The sequence below is a fragment of the Podarcis cretensis genome (genome assembly GCF_951804945.1).
Source record: "Podarcis cretensis genome assembly, chromosome: 7".
Taxonomy (NCBI): domain Eukaryota; kingdom Metazoa; phylum Chordata; class Lepidosauria; order Squamata; family Lacertidae; genus Podarcis; species Podarcis cretensis.
Genome location: NC_137176.1, coordinates 3,388,966 through 3,394,642, shown reverse-complemented (window position 1 = coordinate 3,394,642; position 5,677 = coordinate 3,388,966).

Genomic DNA, 5,677 nt, shown 5'->3' with positions numbered 1-5,677 from the left:
CCTGCTTGCACGTTCCCACCTGGTTTGCAGGTCCTGGCAGCGCTTCTCCATTTCGTCATGCTTCTTCTGAGACGCAAGGACTGCAGCAGTGAGTTCGGAAACTGTAGTTCGCAGAGCTGTCAACTGCTCCTCCGCACTCATGGCTGTCACCGTTCGTGAGCTTTGCAAAAAAAAAATTTTTGCGTTCTTTGGAGGGGACTTACTGTCAGAGCCACCCTGGGTCCCAGCTCACAAGAGACCAAAGTCCAGTCCAAGTTATATATAAAAGGTTTTATTGAAGATCATTGTCGTCATTACATCCAAACTCCGTGGCTCCACATCTGTTACCCTTAGATGTTAGAAGTCCCCTCTGAGTCCGTCCCTCCCCTGCACCAATTTAAGAGGCTTGTGCTGCTCCACCTTTTCCTCTCCTTCCTTTTCCGCAGGGTCTTCCTGCCCCCCTGTGTTCCCTCTTTGCGGGACTCCCCAGAGGCTGAGTCTTCTCCTGCCTGCTGCCCCCTCCTTCGTGCTTTAGCACCAGGCTCCTCCCCAGAGCTCTCCCCACTTCCGCGCGCCTCCACATTTGAACTTGGCGCGCGTACGTTGCTCCTGACCTTCCTTTCAACAGCCACACTGCTCCCGGTACTGCTTTCCGCCCCTTCCGGCAGGACGTCTTGCCCCGATCTCCTTCCCCCCTCTGCTCCTTGTTCTGTTCCTCCCGACACACTGGTAACTCCACCCTCTTCACTCCGTTCCGGTGGAGAAGCAGGTCTCGATCTCCAACTCCCACTGGCGGTTCCCCCTACGTTTCCCTGCTCCTGACTGCTTCCCCCTTGGGCTCCCCTTGGCTTGACCAGGGGGGCTCCCTTTTGGGAATCCTCCGATTCACTGGACGGACTCATGGACCATCTCGGGTCATTGTCGTCCTCTTCCTCGTCAGGCTGGAATCCTTCTCCCTCACTCTCGGTCTCCTCCCTCCTCTGCGCCTCTCTCCCTGAACCCCTGACAATCACTATTAAAATTGATAACTTGGGACAAAAAGTGACTAATTTGGGACAAAGAGTGAACATCTATACAGAAGCCGTTCAGGAATCGATGCAGGAATCTACTTTGGCATGGCAGGCTGTGGAGAAGGCGAGGGAGAAAGTTGTTGTTGTTGAACCTAAAGTAATACGGCTGGAGAGGGAGAGAGCCCCAGCCTTACAGAGGCAATTTGATGACTATAAGTTGTTGCCTTCTATGACTGAATTCAGAGAAGGTCAGATTTTGAGGATTGGAGCCCTGCTTGGACTGGAGAAGGAAAGTTGGATAGATCACCTCATGCAGGGATTTACTGACCCTTGGGACCTGGACATGGGTCAGGAGGAGATTGGAGTTGTGGGGACTTTCAGATTTGGAGGGATTTTGAAACACGTCCTGAAATATCTTTTGGATTTTAGTTTTAATTATGGAGATTTGGCTGACCTGTCGAGAAGGAATAAAAACATTGCTAGGTTGGAGCTTCCCTGAGATCTACTCTTCAGCATCAAAGGAAGGAAATTAAGAACAAGATCAGCAGAAGACAAAGTAAAGTGCATGTATAAATATGAAGAAGACCTGCAGAAGGGACTTGGAAAAGAGTTAAGAGCCTCGGACAGAAGATCACCAGGTTGATGAACTATATGGAATTGATGGAAATGACTGGCAGAATCCGAGACCAGGGAGAAGAGACGGTGGAAGAAGATTGGAAAAAGTTTAAAGTTTATTTATAGAAATACGGTAAAATTAATGAGTGTCAGAAAAATGTTGGAATGAAATTATAAGGCTTTAGTAGAAATGTTATAAGGAGTTAAGCATAAATAAATATTATAGTATTAATGGAAAATAAGGTTAAAATAAGTTAAGATAATTATATGACAGAAAATATAGAAAGATGGAAAGGAATTGCTGAAACAATTAATAGAAGTGGAATACAAAAAGGGAGGTGAGAGGAGGTCGATGATATAAAGGAATGAAAGTTAGAATATGGAAAAGGTATGAAGTATGTTTTTAAATTGTTTTTGCTTTGTTTTGTTTAGTCTAATGTGTTAATGTTGCGTTATGTACTGTTTATATATTGTATCGTATTGTTTTTCTTTCTTTCTTTTGCTTCTTCTTTTTTCCCTTTTTCTTCTTTATTGTAAGGTTTAAAAGTAATAAATATTATTTTTTAAAAAAAACTTTTGGCAGACTTTGGCACCAATTTGGAGTGAATTGGACATTGGGTTTTGGATGTTAATTACGAACCCCGCTTTGATATATCCATTACTCTATTTGTGGGGTGCTGCAAAACGTGGGGTTTTCGCTGCAAAATGCTGCAAATGTTTGTCAAACTTTGTCACCAGTTTCAATGCCCTGGAGGAATCAGAAGAACCCCCAGAATAGTGTGCAGGGGAGGAGAGGGGGAGGGTCCCAATAGAAGTGCTTGGGCCAATGGAGCCAGCTCCTTAGGACTACGGTGGATGCTCAGGTTGTGAACGTAATCTGTGCGGGAAGCATGTTTGCAACCCACAGCGCTGCATGTGCGGGTCGCGATTTGGCACTTCTGCACATGTGCAAGCGCCAAAACCCGGAAGTAACCAGTTCCGGTATTTCCGGGTTCGGCGTGGTGCGCAACCTGAAATCTCGCAACCTGAAGCTTCTGTAACCCAAGGAATGACTGTACTTTGAATCCCACCTTCTGGCTTCTGGCAATGCTAGCAGCACTGGGACAGCCCCTTCTCCCTCCCCTTCTTGGTGCTACTTTGACCTGGGATGATAACAACAAAAACAAAAATGTTGCCTGCCCAGAACTGGAAAGAGGGGAAGGTATCAACAAAAGAAGAATAGATAACTAAGATGCTGGACTATGCCGAAATGGCAAAGATGACCGCAAAGATCAGAGATCAAGATGAGAAAAAGTTTGAGCAGGAATGGAAGAAATTTATAGACTATTTAAAAGACGACTGTAAATATATTAAAATGTTGGCAGGTTTGATATAACATATATGTGACTATATAATCAGAAATCAAGATAAATAAGAGGGAAAACAATGAGTTTGGAGATGAAGTGCAATGCAATAAATTATGGGGGGGGGGGAAAGATTGGAATCTAGGGGAGGGGGAAGTCTATATTGCATCTTTTGGAAAAGTATTGAATTTATGAATTATTGTGACTATAAAAATTTGAAAATAAAATATATATTTTTTAAATACACACTTGCCTGGCGCCTATAGTGAGCAAGAGGAAACCAGCTGAAGAAGCTGGCCAAGACCTCCTCCCCTCCCCCCATTCCAGGCCCTTCCTGATGGGCCACAGGGGAGTGAGTGAGTGAGGAAGGCATTCATGAGCAGGTAGGGTAGTCAAAATGTGGCCTTACTTGCCAGGCTGCTTTAAACCGTAAAAGCACTGTGTGTGCATCTCTGTGTGCATGCATGTACCTGAGAGAGTTGCGGATGAGCGTATGGGACTGTGGTATGATTGCTAATGCTCATGCATATGTCTCTGTGCCCATCTCTGAAATAAAAAAATGAAAACCAAGAGGAAGAACAAGGAGAATAGTATGCCAGGCAGTTTTACAGATGTTTGTAACTCTGTGCAACAAGACTTTGACTAGTCAAAGCAGGTGGAGGCTTGGTCCAGCAGCAGCGTGTAGGGACTAGACGCAGCATCTCAGCAAAAGAGCCCCCTCCCTCCACCCTTTTTGTCAGATGCTTGAAGAGGCAGTTTGTAAATGCAAATATTGGCCCCTCAGCCTTCCTCTATTGCTTGTCCTTAGCTTCTCTGCCACTGGGCTCTCCAAGGGTCAGCATCCTAAGCATTAAAGAGTAAAGAAGCTGTCAACTGGGGCTGGATCTACACTGATCTAAAAAAATATGCAGTATTCCATTGACTGCTGTACAGCGCCCCCTGGTGTCACATTTTAATAACACATTTATAATGTTATAACTCACCAGTCCCTCTGCCTGCTTTTGACTTGGCAGCTTGCCTCTGACTCTTGCCTGGGACTAATTTAGAGGCAAGCTGCCTAGTCAAAAGCAGGCAGAGGGACACAATCCAGGGAGGAGTGAGTAAGGAGGATTTTCCTACACATGGGGTGCAGATGTGTGAGCAAATGTGTGGTCCATGTGGTAAAATAATATGCTTCCAATATGTAAGAGGGATTGATTGATAGATTTCTAATCCATTCTTCAAGGAAATTCTTCACAAAAGCAGCTTACAAAATGAACCCAAAATGCAACAGATAAAATCTGATTTGGCACAATTTAACACATCTACTCTACCTTACCTTTCACTGTTTCCCTTCTCCATAATTTTCACACGTTTATAATAAACATATAATGTCCCCTCTTAAAGTGTATTTCTTCTGTTCAAAATGTGCATTTTGATGCAACTAACAAAACCACCCAAAACATAATCAAAATCAACCATGATATAATAGAAGATTCATATTACTTAATAGTTTATTGGGAGAGCAAATAATTGTGATATTCAGTAACTAAGGCTGGTTGGTAGGTCCAGAGGGAGGAATCAAGTATTTTTATTTGTAGAGGGAACATGCAATCTTCATATTCAAAAATGCAAAAACATTTTAACAAGTTTTACACATGGAGGTTCATTAAGTTTAAAATTAAGTTTATTTCAATACAGGAGCTAAACATATGCTTAAATCTTGCCCATTGAAATCAATGGGACTTAAAATGCTTACATTTAGTTGGACACTGTTCTGTGTAGTTTGCTTTTTGGGGAAGCTGAATCCCATGTATGTTTATTTGGAAGCCAATCGTATGGAATGCAGTGGTGACTTACTCCTAAGTAAATGTGTGTTGTAACCCAACCTTAATCTCTTGAGTTGGAGGAATGCGGCTTGTTACATTTACACTCTCCTTCCAAACCATATCACTTTAATCTCCTCCATAGACTTTTCCAGTAATGCCTACTGGCAATGGAAAAACAAATTAGCTGAAGTTCATTTATTTTCTCCATAACACTTTAACTCTTGGGGAACTTAACACCAAAAGCAAATCAATGGGGGTCAGTCACTGCAGCATATTTACAAAGGCTACAGTCTTCTGGGAATGGAGGTGTTAACAGCAAGGTTTAGTTGCAGTCACTGCTAAAATACAGAAGCAAAAGTTGTCACTGGCCCAGGCATTAATCTTGCTATTACTGGGCCATTGAAAGGTTGTAGCTAGGAGGGCATGTTTTAGGATAGGAGAATAAAAACATTTCTCCAAGCATGTAGACAGTTTGTGTTATTTTCAAGCTACTTTTTTAATGCTTTCAAACTTCAGGGTTAGTTCTGCTGCAGGAGTGAGAACTTTTAGAACTCCTGAACTGCTCAATGCTCAATGTGTTCCTCCCAATCTTGTTGCAGCCCCCCCCCTCCCCGAACGATGCAAGATTCCAGGGGCTTCAAGGGCTTTCCCAGGGTTTGTGCTTCCTTTGGAACAAGAGACAGTGGTGCTTTTATGATATATGGTTTATTTACACATATATACAACCTGAGCCTATGATGGAGGGGTTCACAGCATTAGCACCCCATGAGGGTCTTGCTTCTCCCATAGTCGCAGCCTTGGATTCAAACAGAAACCAGGCATATCTCTCTCTCTCTCTGGCTTCCCAGTCTGCTGCTTTTTCAGCTTCTAGCCTGTAGCTCGTATCACCCAACCCTCTGTGCTCAGCTCTGCCATTGTCCTT